Source organism: Anomaloglossus baeobatrachus, chromosome 2 (genome assembly GCF_048569485.1).
Source record: "Anomaloglossus baeobatrachus isolate aAnoBae1 chromosome 2, aAnoBae1.hap1, whole genome shotgun sequence".
NCBI classification, from domain to species: Eukaryota; Metazoa; Chordata; class Amphibia; order Anura; family Aromobatidae; genus Anomaloglossus; species Anomaloglossus baeobatrachus.
In genome coordinates, this window is record NC_134354.1 from 278,877,580 (window position 1) to 278,892,553 (window position 14,974).

General features: G+C 54.9%; 1 long non-coding RNA gene across 1 annotated transcript in view; it reads left to right on the plus strand.

Moving 5' to 3' along the window:
* The window catches only part of LOC142289851 (uncharacterized), a 136,422-nt gene that overhangs the window by 8,678 nt on the left and 112,770 nt on the right, over positions 1-14,974 (plus strand). The window lies entirely within an intron of this gene.

Genomic DNA, 14,974 nt, shown 5'->3' on the forward strand with positions numbered 1-14,974 from the left:
ATGACCGGCAATTATATTATTCAACCCTGTAGCCAAATGACAATACAATCACAATTCGAATAACGAGACAAAAGCTATGCTGGTCATTAGTACCTACATAAATGGTAGTGCAATCATAAGATTAGAGCAAAACTAGAGAATAGAAGATTGAAATAACAGAAGGCTCTGGGAATTACCCGCAAACCTGGAGGAAAAAGTGGCCAACCAGGAACTCTGCATAAGAATTGATAGGGACACAGGGACGCCTGGACCGCTGCAGAGCGAGATGGAGAGAAAGCCTGGTAAGAACACCGATGCAAGAGCAGAGCGGCCAGGGGAGGGAGCTCCTGTGTCATGAGACCAAGGTGGGTAAGCGGGTGTGCAGCCAAGCCCCATGCGTATCGCTGTTGCTGCAGCTTCGTCAGGGAAAGTGTGGGGATGTAAGGTTCAAGAGGCTTATATATATGTATATAACAAAAGATAATATTATAATCACCTGTTTGTGAACGCTGGCACAGCCCGAGCCATGGAACAGGAAGTGCGGGCACGTGCGCAGTAGCAGGTGGACGGAGAGCAGGATAGGACAAAAGCATGGGATCACAGCGACCGTAATGGCACAGGGCAGGATGCAGGCACAACTACCGCATATACAGAAGGGAAAGTGTCAGTGTGTATGGCAGAGGTCAGCTTGGTGCTGAAAGATGTAGGAGTGTATAGCTCATTAGATGCCATAAGAAACAAATAAGGCAATATATTGCATAAGTGTTGGTAGATAAAAAATTGAACACTAGCAACATATTACAACCATCCTAAGATGGACAATAATTAAGATGGTTGTAAATTGGAGGATAGTTAGCATATTCCCACACGTGCAGAGTAGCATTGATCTGCACATGAAGGAAATGCACAAAAAACAAGAAAGCCACGGGGCGGAAGACATTGGAAAAAGCAATGGAACATAAGGGGGTACACATGATTACTACCCCTGTATATGTTGAGGAAACTTATGCATCTGAGAACTGTGAGAAACTGTGCCTAGGTGGTCAAAAGGACAATGGAAAAGGTACACCAAGGTTCACTCAGAAGTCAAGTAGAACCCATATGTATAACCGGGAGGAAAATGCAAACCCTAGAGAAACCATGTGTGGCCGCACATCACAAGGGTACACAAAACAATAAAGGGGATTGAACTCTGAAAGGTTCAGAATGCGGAACCAACACCACACAACATGGAGAGAAAAAAAACACAAAGGGTAAACACAAAACCGGTTAAGGATGAACATTATGTTAGAAAATGTATTTCTTTGTCGCTCCATTGGGAGACCCAGACAATTGGGTGTATAGGCTATGCCTCCGGAGGCCGCACAAAGTATTACACTAAAAGTGTAAAGCCCCTCCCCTTCTGCCTATACACCCCCCGTGCTCCCACGGGCTCCTCAGTTTTTTGCTTTGTGCGAAGGAGGCAGACATGCACGCACAGCTCCACAGATTGGTCAGCAGCAGCTGCTGACTATATCGGATGGAAGAAAAGTGGGCCCATATAGGGCCCCCAGCATGCTCCCTTCTCACCCCACTCTTGTCGGCGGTGTGGTTAAGGTTGAGGTATCCATTGCGGGTACGGAGGCTGGAGCCCACATGCTGTTTTCCTTCCCCATCCCCCTTAGGGCTCTGGGTGAAGTGGGATCCTATCGGTCTCCAGGCACTGAGACCGTGCTTCATCCACAACTCCTGTGGAGCCTGCTGGATAGGAGCCGGGTATCGTTCAGGGACATGGCCCTGCTACTTGGAGGTACTCTGTATCCCTGTGGGGACAGCGCACAGCAACACTCCAGCTTTGCTGGGTGTGCTAGTGCACCGGGGACCGCGGCGCTGACCGGGTTAATATGTGCCATTACACACTCAGCGTTGCTGAGTGTGTTTATGTATAGGGACTGCCGCACTGACCGCCGCTGCCATGGAAACACCGCGGCGCGGCTGGGACTTGTAGTGCGCCGGGGACTTCCACGCCGGCCACGCTTTTACGGCGGCCGCGTTTATTACTAGAGTCCCCGGCTTTTTGCGGCCTAGTTTCTTTTCTTCCCACCCCCAGCCCTGACAGGCAGGGGAAGGGCGGGACGCTGCACAGAACGAGCAGCACTGAGGGCTGGAGCATGCTTTGCTTACTCCACCCCCCTCACTGTGCACAGTGCGGGCACCAGTTCCCGCACTTTCTGGGTCACGCCCACGGCTCCCTCCTCTCCTCAGGACGCCGGCAGCCATTCCTGTCAGCTCCTCGGACGCTGCAGAGGGGGACAAAGTCTGGGAGACCCAGGCAGGGACTCTGGTGGCCTCACAACCGCTTTAAGCGGGTGGTAAGCAGCACCTGTGGTGCTAGCCCCATTGTGCAGTAGTGTAACATTATATGTTTATGGTATATATATTTTACACTGTATGGTGCACAGTTGATTTCTGGCTATATACCCTATTGTGTTGCTCAGGGAAGATAATAGCATGGCGCCCACGAAAGGCAGGGGTGCCAAAACACAGGTTTTTTATGCTGCCTGCGCCGCATGTACGACCCCGCTACCGGCAGGTTCCACTGACCCTCATTGTGTGCACTGTTCGGCCCCTGTGGCACTTACTCTGCCAGAGCCTCTGCTAAGAGGGGCCCAGGGGGAGCCACCTGCTGACACTGTCCAGGTGACGGGGACGGAGTTTGCAAAACTCTCTGAGACTATGGCTAAGATACTAGAAGCCTTGCAGTCCAGGCCGGTATCTCAGCACAGGGACTCTGTTGAATCTTTGTTCCCTGGCCCACCTCAGTTGGACCAACAATGTCCTCCCGGGGTATCTCATGGGTCCCAGGCTGAGGGTTCTGACACAGACCCCAGCCCCAGACCGACTAAGCGAGCTCGCTTAGAATTTCCCTCGACATCATCATATTGTGCAGGGTCTCAGAGGGGGGAATCTCTGGTTGATGAAGCGTGGACAGTTGATCAGGATTCTGATCCTGAGGCCGTTCTCAATCTTGATACTCCTGACGGGGACGCCATAGTGAACGATCTTATTGCGTCCATCAATCTAATGCTGGATATTTCTCCCTCAGCTCCTCCGGCGGAGGAGTCGGCTTCTCAGCAGGAGAAATTCCGTTTCAGGTTTCCCAAGCGTACACCGAGTATGTTTCTGGACCACTCTGATTTCAGGGAGGCAGTCCAGAATCACCATGCTTGTCCAGATAAGCGTTTTTCTAAGCGCCTTAAGGATACACGTTATCCCTTTCCCCCTGACGTGGTCAAAAGTTGGGCTCAGTGTCCCAAAGTGGATCCTCCAATCTCCAGACTGGCAGCTAGATCCATACTTGCAGTGGAAGATGGGGCTTCACTCAAAGATGCCACTGACAGGCAGATGGAGCTCTGGTTGAAATCCATCTATGAAGCTATCGGCGCTTCTTTTGCCCCAGCATTCGCAGCCGTATGGGCGCTACAAGCTATCTCAGCAGGTCAAGCGCAAATTGACGCAGCCACACGAACGTCCGCGCCACAGGTGGCGTCCATAACCACTCAGACTTCGGCATTTGCGTCTTACGCTATTAATGCTGTCCTGGACTCTGCGAGCCGTACGGCGGTTGCAGCCGCCAATTCGGTGGTACTACGCAGGGCCTTGTGGCTACGGGAATGGAAGGCAGATTCTGCTTCCAAAAAGCGCTTAACCAGTTTGCCAATTTCTGGCGACCGATTGTTTGGCGAGCGTTTGGATGAAATCATCAAACAATCCAAGGGAAAGGATACATCCTTACCCCAGCCCAAACCGAACATACCCCAACAGAGGAGGGGGCAGTCGAGGTTTCGGTCCTTTCGGGGCGCAGGCAGGTCCCAATTCTCCTCGTCCAAAAGGCCTCAGAAAGATCAAAGGAACTCTGATGCATGGCGGTCTAAGTCACGTCCTAAAAAGACCACCGGAGGTGCCGCTACCAAAGCGGCTTTCTCATGACTTTCGGCCTCCTCACTCCGCATCCTCGGTCGGTGGCAGGCTCTCCCGCTTTTGCGACACCTGGCTGCCACGGGTAAAAGACCGTTGGGTGAGAGACATTCTGTCTCACGGTTACAAGATAGAGTTCACCTCTCGTCCCCCGACTCGATTCTTCAGGTCATCCCCGCCTCCCGAGCGAGCCGAGGCTCTTCTGCAGGCGCTGGGCACTCTGAAGGCAGAAGGAGTGGTGGTCCCTGTTCCTTTTCAGCAACAGGGCCACGGTTTTTACTCCAACTTGTTTGTGGTCCCAAAGAAGGACGGGTCTTTCCGTCCTGTCCTGGATCTGAAACTTCTCAACAAACACGTAAAGACCAGGCGGTTCCGGATAGAATCCCTCCGCTCCGTCATCGCCTCAATGTCCCAAGGAGATTTCCTTGCATCGATCGATATCAAAGATGCTTATCTCCACGTACCGATTGCTCCAGAGCACCAGCGCTTCTTGCGCTTCGCCATAGAAAACGAACACCTGCAGTTCGTGGCACTGCCGTTCGGCCTGGCAACAGCCCCACGGGTTTTCACCAAGGTTATGGCTACTGTAGTAGCGGTCCTCCACTCTCAGGGTCACTCGGTGATCCCGTACTTGGACGATCTGTTGATCAAGGCACCCTCTCAAGAGGCATGCCAACACAGCCTCGACGCTACCCTGGAGACTCTCCAGAGTTTCGGGTGGATCATCAATTTTCCAAAGTCAAATCTGACACCGGCCCAATCGCTGACATACCTTGGCATGGAGTTTCATACCCTCTCAGCGATAGTGAAGCTTCCGCTGATCAAGCAGCGGTCACTACAGAAAGGGGTACAATCTCTCCTTCAAGGCCAGTCACACCCCTTGAGGCGCCTCATGCACTTCCTGGGGAAGATGGTGGCAGCAATGGAGGCAGTCCCTTTCGCGCAGTTTCACCTGCGTCCTCTTCAATGGGACATCCTACGCAAATGGGACAGGAAGCCGACGTCCCTCGACAGGAACGTCTCCCTCTCTCAGGCGACCAAAGCTTCCCTTCGGTGGTGGCTTCTTCCCACTTCATTATCGAAGGGGAAATCCTTCCTACCCCCATCCTGGGAGGTGGTCACGACGGACGCGAGTCTGTCAGGGTGGGGAGCGGTTTTTCTCCACCACAGGGCTCAGGGTACGTGGACCCAGCAAGAGTCCTCGCTTCACATCAATGTTCTGGAAATACGGGCAGTGTATCTTGCCCTGAAAGCGTTCCAGCAGGGGCTGGAAGGCAAGCAGATCCGAATTCAGTCGGACAATTCCACAGCGGTGGCATACATCAACCACCAAGGCGGCACACGCAGTCGGCAAGCCTTCCAGGAAGTCCGGCGGATTTTGATGTGGGTGGAAGCCACGGCCTCCACCATCTCTGCAGTTCACATCCCAGGCGTGGAAAACTGGGAAGCAGATTATCTCAGTCGCCAGGGCATGGACGCAGGGGAATGGTCCCTTCACCCGGACGTGTTTCAGGAGATCTGTTGCCGCTGGGGGGTGCCGGACGTCGACCTCATGGCGTCCCGGCACAACAACAAGGTACCGACGTTCATGGCACGGTCTCAAGATCCCAGAGCTCTGGCGGCAGACGCCTTAGTTCAGGATTGGTCGCAGTTTCAGCTCCCTTATGTGTTTCCTCCGTTGGCACTGTTGCCCAGAGTGTTACGCAAGATCAGGGCCGACTGCCGCCGCGTCATCCTCGTCGCTCCAGACTGGCCGAGGCGGTCGTGGTACCCGGATCTGTGGCATCTCACGGTCGGCCAACCGTGGGCACTACCAGACCGACCAGACTTGCTATCTCAAGGGCCGTTTTTCCATCTGAATTCTGCGGCCCTCAACCTGACTGTGTGGCCATTGAGTCCTGGATCCTAGCGTCTTCAGGGTTATCTCAAGACGTCATTGCCACTATGAGACAGGCTAGGAAACCAACGTCCGCCAAGATCTACCACAGGACGTGGAAAATTTTCCTGTCGTGGTGCTCTGCTCAGGGTTTTTCTCCCTGGCCTTTTGCCTTGCCCACTTTTCTGTCCTTCCTTCAATCTGGACTGGAAAAGGGTTTGTCGCTCGGCTCCCTTAAGGGACAAGTCTCAGCGCTCTCTGTGTTTTTCCAGAAGCGCCTAGCCAGACTTCCACAGGTACGCACGTTCCTGCAGGGGGTTTGTCACATCGTTCCTCCTTACAAGCGGCCGTTAGAACCCTGGGATCTGAACAGGGTGCTGATGGTTCTTCAGAAACCACCATTCGAGCCAATGAGAGATATTTCTCTCTCACGCCTTTCGCAGAAAGTGGTTTTTCTAGTAGCAGTCACTTCACTTCGGAGAGTGTCTGAGCTAGCAGCGCTGTCATGCAAAGCCCCTTTCCTGGTGTTTCACCAGGACAAGGTGGTTCTGCGTCCGGTTCCGGAATTTCTCCCTAAAGTGGTATCCCCCTTTCATCTCAATCAGGATATCTCCTTACCTTCTTTTTGTCCTCATCCGGTTCACCAATGTGAAAAGGATTTGCACTTGTTAGATCTGGTGAGAGCACTCAGGCTCTACATTTCTCGGACGGCGCCCCTGCGCCGCTCGGATGCACTCTTTGTCCTTGTCGCTGGCCAGCGTAAAGGGTCACAGGCTTCCAAATCAACCCTGGCTCGGTGGATCAAGGAACCAATTCTCGAAGCTTACCGTTCTGCTGGGCTTCCGGTTACCTCAGGGCTGAAGGCCCATTCTACCAGAGCCGTGGGCGCGTCCTGGGCTTTGAGGCACCAGGCTACGGCTCAGCAGGTGTGTCAGGCAGCTACCTGGTCGAGCCTGCACACTTTCACGAAACACTATCAGGTGCATACCTATGCTTCGGCGGATGCCAGCCTAGGTAGACGAGTCCTTCAGGCGGCGGTTGCCCACCTGTAGGAAGGGGCCGTTTTACGGCTCTATCACGAGGTATTATTTTACCCACCCAGGGACTGCTTTTGGACGTCCCAATTGTCTGGGTCTCCCAATGGAGCGACAAAGAAGAAGGGAATTTTGTTTACTTACCGTAAATTCCTTTTCTTCTAGCTCCAATTGGGAGACCCAGCACCCGCCCCTGTTTTTTTGTGTACACATGTTGTTCATGTTGAATGGTTTCAGTTCTCCGATATTCCTTCGGATTGAATTTACTTTAAACCAGTTTATAATTCTTTTCCTCCTTCTTGCTTTTGCACCAAAACTGAGGAGCCCGTGGGAGCACGGGGGGTGTATAGGCAGAAGGGGAGGGGCTTTACACTTTTAGTGTAATACTTTGTGCGGCCTCCGGAGGCATAGCCTATACACCCAATTGTCTGGGTCTCCCAATTGGAGCTAGAAGAAAAGGAATTTACGGTAAGTAAACAAAATTCCCTTCTTATCAAAACATAAAAGAACCGGAATAGGGCATACAGTTGAAGGGAAGTCCTAAAGAGGACATGAAATCATAGGGGCATCCAAATGGGTGAGCAGGGCTAGCTCTAATCCAAGCAGGAAGCAGGGCACAGATGAACAGGCACAGTCCATAGCATGTAGTTTCCAAGGCAAAAGGATCCCACGACAACAGATCCAATGTTGATAATACGACACGGCATCTATATATATAATTGCCTTATTCTGTCTGTCTGTCTGTCTGTCATGCTTCAAAATTGTGTCCTTCCGGTGACATTGTGTCCTTACGGTGACACAAAGCTGATTGGCCGCTGGGCTCGCCATGGCCCCGCCCCCCCACACCGATTGGCCGCTCGCCCAGGCTGCGCCCCCACACGGATTGGCCAGCCGCTCGCCCAGGCTCCGCCCCCCCCTTACAGATTGGCCTCTCGCCCCGGCACCCTGCAGGCATTGGCAACTCGGCCACGCCACGCCCAACACCCCCCCCCCCCCCCCGCGCATTCCTCGAACTGACACGGTCACGGCTCCCAGGTGAGTACTGTACAACCCCCCCCCCCCCCAACGGGAGCCCACATTAGCGTACGCCGCCAACCCAGCCGACACTTACCCTCGCATTGCTGGCCTTGCCGCCGTATGCTGGTGTGGGCTCCCGTGCGAGTGGGGGACGTGATGCGCTGGTAACCATGGTAGCATAGTTACCAGCACATCAAGGTCCTGCAGCGGCGGAAGATCCACACGCACACACATAACAGCACACACACACACACATCAGATCACACTCACTCTCACACACACCTCACATCGCATCCACACATCAAGGTCCTGCAGCGGCGGAACATACACACACACACACACATACACACACACACATCAGATCACACTCACTCTCACACACACATCACACACACATCACATCGCATCCACATACTCACAACATCCTGGGATATCGCTTGCTTCTCGGCGGCGATACCGTGCTGTGAGCTTCCAGGACCTGCCGGAGGATCACATGGCCAGAAGCATGTGGTATCTCAGGATGTTGTGAGTATAAGCGCGTATGTGCGATATCGTCAATGTGTGTGTGTGTGAGTGTATGCGATCGTGTGTGTGTGTGAGTGTATGCGATCGGATCTGTGAGTGTCGGCAGAGGAGCATGGCGTGCTGGAGGAGGCTGGGAGGAGAGAGGCTGATCCTAGGGAAGGCTGGGATGGGGAGGCTGATGCTGGGATGAGAGAGGCTGATGCTGGGATGAGAGAGGCTGAGCCTGGGGAAGGCTGGGATGGAGAGGCTGATGCTGGGGACAGAGAGGCTGATGCTGGGGACAGAGAGGCTGATGCTGGGGACAGAGAGGCTGATGCTGGGGACAGAGAGGCTGATGCTGGGGACAGAGAGGCTGATGCTGTGATGAGAGAGGCTGATCCAGGGGAAGGCTGGGATGGAGAGGCTGATGCTGGGGACAGAGAGGCTGATGCTGGGGACAGAGAGGCTGATGCTGGGGACAGAGAGGCTGATGCTGGGGACAGAGAGGCTGATGCTGGGGACAGAGAGGCTGATGCTAGGGACAGAGAGGCTGATGCTGGGGACAGAGAGGCTGATGCTGGGGACAGAGAGGCTGATGCTGGGGACAGAGAGGCTGATGCTGGGGACAGAGAGGCTGATGCTGGGGACAGAGAGGCTGATGCTGCGGGGAGAGAGGCTGATGCTGGGAGGAGAGAGGCTGATGCTGCGGGTAGAGAGGCTGATGCTGGCGCAGCATGGCGGATGGAGCACGTTTCGGAGTGCGCAGCATGGCGGATGGAGCATGTTTGGGAGTGCGCAGCATGGCGGATGGAGCACATTTGGGAGTGCGCAGCATGGCGGATGGAGCACGTTTGGGAGTGCGCAGCATGGCGGATGGAGCACGTTTGGGAGTGCGCAGCATGGCGGATGGAGCACGTTTGGGAGTGCGCAGCATGGCGGATGGAGCACGTTTGGGAGTGCGCAGCATGGCGGATGGAGCACGTTTGGGAGTGCGCAGCATGGCGGATGGAGCACGTTTGGGAGTGCGCAGGATGGGAGATGGAGCACGATGGGGGGTGCGCAGCATAGGGGATGGAGCACGTTTGGGAGTGCGCAGCATAGCGGATGGAGCACGTTTGGAAGTGCGCAGCATGGGGGATGCAGCACGATGGGGAGTGCGGAGTATGGCGGATGTAGCACGTTTGGGAGTGCGCAGCATGGCGGATGGAGCACGTTTGAGAGTGCGCAGCATGGCGGATGGAGCACGTTTGGGAGTGCGCAGCATGGGAGATGGAGCACGATGGGGAGTGCGCAGCATGGCGGATGGAGCACGTTTGAGAGTGCGCAGCATGGGGGATGGAGCACGATGAGGAGTGCGCTGCATGGCGGATGGAGCACGATGGGGAGTGCGGAGTATGGCGGATGGAGCACGTTTGGGAGTGCGCAGCATGGCGGATGGAGCACGTTTGGGAGTGCGCAGCATGGCGGATGGAGCACGTTTGGGAGTGCGCAGCATGGGGGATGGAGCACGATGGGGAGTGCGCAGCATGGCGGATGGAGCACGTTTGGGAGTGCGCAGCATGGGGGATGGAGCACGATGGGGAGTGCGCTGCATGGCGGATGGAGCACGTTTACGAGTGCGCAGGATGGGAGATGGAGCACGATGGGGGGTGCGCAGCATAGGGGATGGAGCACGATGGTGACTGCGTTGCATGGGGGATGGAGCACGATGGGAAGTGCACACCTCCCCCCAACACACACACGCGCGCGCACTGCACAACACACCACACACACATACTGGGAACCACAAACAACTGCCCTACACAGACACCCACACACAGACAACGCTGCACACACAAATATACGCACATACCGCACAACACACACATTGCACAAAACATACCTCCCCCCAAAACACACCACACACACACAAACCGCGCAACACACACACAACGCTACAGACACACAGCGCTCCACAAACAACGCAACACACATACAACACCGCTCTCACCCCCCGCCACACCCAGACAACACCCAGAACATGTACAGCGCCCTACACAAACATTTGGTAACTACACACAACAACATCTATCTATATATATATAATTGCCTTATTCTGTCTGTCTGTCTGTCATGCTCCAAAATTGTGTCACCGTGACATTGTGTCACCGTGACATGTCCTTACGGTGACACAAAGCTGATTGGCCGCTGAGTTCGCCATGGCCCCGCCCCCCCACACGGATTGGCCTCTCGCCCCGGCTGCGCCCCCACACGGATTGGCCAGCCGCTCGCCCAGGCTCTGCCCCCCCCCACAGATTGGCCTCTCGCCCCGTCACCCTGCAGGCATTGGCAACTCGCCCACGCCACGCGCCGCCCCCCTCACGCAATAAACGTTAGCTCTCGCCCCCCCCCCGCCCCCCCCCCGCATTGCCCGAACTGACACGGTCACGGAGCCACGAATCCCAGGTGAGTACTGTACTCCCCCCCCCCCCCTTTTCCCCCTCACCAACGGGAGCCCACATCAGCGTACGCCGCCGCCGTATGCTGGTGTTGGCTCCCGTGCGAGCGGGGGACGTGTTGCGCTGGTAACCATGCTTGCATAGTTACCAGTAAATCAAGGTCCTGCAGCGGCGCGACTTCCACTTACCAGTAAATCAAGGTCCTGCAGCGGCGCGACTTCCACACGCACAAACATAACAGCACACACACACGCATACACACACATCAGATCGCACTCACTCTCACAAACACCTCACACACCCCTCACACACACCTCACACACACATCGCATCCACACACTCACAGCATCCGGCGATATCGCTTGCTTCTCGGCCTCGATACTGTGCTGTTGTGATCTTCCAGGACCTGACGGAGGATCACATGGCCAGAGGCATGTGGTATGTCCGGATGTTGTGAGTATCAGCGCGTATGTGCGATATCGTCAGTGTCTGTGAGTGGATGCGATCGGGTGTGTGTGAGTGGATGCGATCGGGTGTGTGTGAGTGGATGCGATCGGGTGTGTGTGAGTGGATGCGATCGGGTGTGTGTGAGTGGATGCGATCGGGTGTGTGTGAGTGGATGCGAGGGGCTGAGGCTGGGGACAGAGAGGGGCTGAGGCTGGGGACAGAGAGGGGCTGAGGCTGGGGACAGAGAGGGGCTGAGGCTGGGGACAGAGAGGGGCTGAGGCTGGGGACAGAGAGGGGCTGAGGCTGGGGACAGAGAGGGGCTGAGGCTGGGGACAGAGAGGGGCTGAGGCTGGGGACAGAGAGGGGCTGGGGACAGAGAGGGGCTGAGGCTGGGGACAGAGAGGGGCTGAGGCTAGGGACAGAGAGGGGCTGATGCTGGGGACAGAGAGGCTGATGCTGCGGGTAGAGAGGCTGATGCTGGTGCAGCATGGGGGATGGAGCACAATGGGGGGTGCGCAGCATGGGGGATGGAGCACGTTTGGGAGTGCGCAGCATGGGGGATGGAGCACGTTTGGGAGTGCGCAGCATGGCGGATGGAGCACGTTTGGGAGTGCGCAGCATGGCGGATGGAGCACGTTTGGGAGTGCGCAGCATGGCGGATGGAGCACGTTTGGGAGTGCGCAGCATGGCGGATGGAGCACGTTTGGGAGTGCGCAGCATGGCGGATGGAGCACGTTTGGGAGTGCGCAGCATGGCGGATGGAGCACGTTTGGGAGTGCGCAGCATGGCGGATGGAGCACGTTTGGGAGTGCGCAGCATGGCGGATGGAGCACGTTTGGGAGTGCGCAGCATGGCGGATGGAGCACGTTTGGGAGTGCGCAGCATGGCGGATGGAGCACGTTTGGGAGTGTGCAGCATGGCGGATGGAGCACGTTTGGGAGTGCGCAGCATGGCGGATGGAGCACGTTTGGGAGTGCGCAGCATGGCGGATGGAGCACGTTTGGGAGTGCGCAGCATGGCGGATGGAGCACGTTTGGGAGTGCGCAGCATGGGGGATGGAGCACGATGGGGAGTGCGCAGCATGGGGGATGGAGCACGATGGGGGGTGCACAGCATGGGGCATGGAGCACGATGGGGGGTGCACAGCATGGGGGATGGAGCACGATGGGGAATGCGCAGCATGGGGGATTGAGCACGATGGGGAGTGTGCAGCATGGGGGATGGAGCACGATGGGGGTGCGCAGCATGGGGGATGGAGCACGATGGGGGGTGCGCAGCATGGGGGATGGAGCACGATGGGGATTGCGCAGCATGGGTGATGGAGCACGTTTGGGAGTGCGCAGCATGGGGGATGGAGCACGATGGGGAGTGCGCAGCATGGGGGATGGAGCACGATGGGGAGTGCGCAGCATGGGGGATGGAGCACGATGGGGAGTGCGCAGCATGGGGGATGGAGCACGATGGGGAATGCGCAGCATGGGGGATGGAGCACGATGGGGAATGCGCAGCATAGGGGATGGAGCACGATGGGGAGTGTGCAGCATGGGGGATGGAGCACGATGGGGAGTGCGCAGCATGGGGGATGGAGCACGATGGGGAATGCGCAGCATGGGGGATGGAGCACGATGGGGAGTGTGCAGCATGGGGGATGGAGCACGATGGGGAGTGCGCAGCATGGGGGATGGAGCACGATGGGGAGTGCGCAGCATGGGGGATGGAGCACGTTTGGCAGTGCGCAGCATGGGGGATGGAGCACGATGGGGAATGCGCAGCATGGGGGATGGAGCACGACGGGGAATGCGCAGCATAGGGGATGGAGCACGACGGGGAATGCACAGCATGGAGGATGGAGCACAATGGGGAGTGGGGATGGAGCACGATGGGGGGTGCGCAGCATGGGGGATGGAGCACGATGGGGGGTGGACCACGATGGGGGGTGCACACCTCCCCCCAAAACACACACACACACTGCCACACACGCACTGCACAACACACCACACACACACTGGGAACCACAAACACCACCCTACACAGACACCCACACACACAGACAACACCGCAGACACACAACACCCAACACACAAACACCGCGGCACAGACAAATATACGCACATACCGCACAACACACACATTGCACAAAACATACCTCCCCCCAAAACACACACACACCCACACAAACCGCGCAACACACACACACAACGCTACAGACACACAGCGCTCCACAAATAACGACCCCCCCGCTACACCCAGACAACACCCAGAACATGTACAGCCCCTACACAAACACTTGGTAACTACACGCAACAACATCTATATATATATATATATAACAAAAATCATACATGAACTACACAATACGTAAATTCTAGAATACCCGATGCGTAGAATCGGGCCACCTTAGTAATTCATATTTGTTGATGAGACAAGATATCTTCTAAATTAAGAAATAATTTTCTTTAGAACACCGAGGGTAACTTGATGCCAGGAAAGGTGCAGAGACCTAGGGATGGCAAAAAAGTGGTCTTTATTAATATTATAGTAATAAGAGATCAGTACCAAAAGTCAAAGAGCCAGGTTATCCAAGGAATCCTGTGAGCAAAAGTTCTTCGTTTAAACCTGCAGGGGCAACCGTGCGTAAAAGGAAAATCCATTTGGATTCATGTTGCTGTAGCCACTTATGGCATGAGCCTCCCCTGCCATTCCCGACAAACTTCTGTAGGCCAAACACCCGAATGCCACGTGTGCTTCCCTGGTGGTGAACTAAGAAATGGGTAGCCACCGAAGTAACAAACTTGCCTTTTTTCAGGTCAGACGCAGCCAAATTGATGTTAGAAAAGTGTTTCTGAATACTTTTGCGACATTCTTGCATTGTTTGTCCCACGTAGACCTTATCACAAGGACATAAGAAACAGTAAATCATATCCCTGGTCTTACAATTTATGTAGCTGGTAATGGCGTAATCCTTGGAGTCTTGTGGGTTTCTAAAGACATTCATTGGGTGTAGGGTGCATGAAACTGCACACATTACATTCCCCACAGGGAAAAGACCCTCTGAGGACAATGCCCCGATGAAGTCTGGTCAGCGGCCTAACAAAGTGACTTCTAGTAATGAGGTCTCTTAAATTGGGTGCCCTGCGCGCTGTAATCTGGGGATATGAGCATACCACATCTGATGTTTGTATATCCGTGGTCAGAACCGGCCACCGATTGTGTAGTATGTTCTTAATTCTGTTCCACTGATCATTAAAAGTGATGATGAATCTGGCCTTACCGTCAGTCCACCCAGTAGTACCAACAGCAAGAGAAGCCTGTGTCTCCAAAGAAGCACGTTGATAAGCTTTAGACAAAACCCTTCTAGGGTATCCATGGGCAAGAAACCTGTTGGTAAGCAATTTGGCCTCTTGACGAAAGTCACTATCTTCGGAACAGTTACGTCTGATACGAAGAAACTGACCTGTGGGGACCACGTTCTTAATATGCTGCGGATGAAAACTGTTATATTCCAGGAGGTTATTAGTTGCTGTCTTTTTCTGGAACAGGGTAGTAGACAAACCATCTTCCTTCACCGAGACTTGTAAATCCAAATAGGACACACTGATGCGTGAACTGTTGTGGGTCAAAAAGATGTTAAATACGTTATTATTGAGGGATGAAATAAAGTCCCCACATTCATCTTCCGTCCCAAGCCAGATAAAGAAAATGTCATCGATATATATCGACAC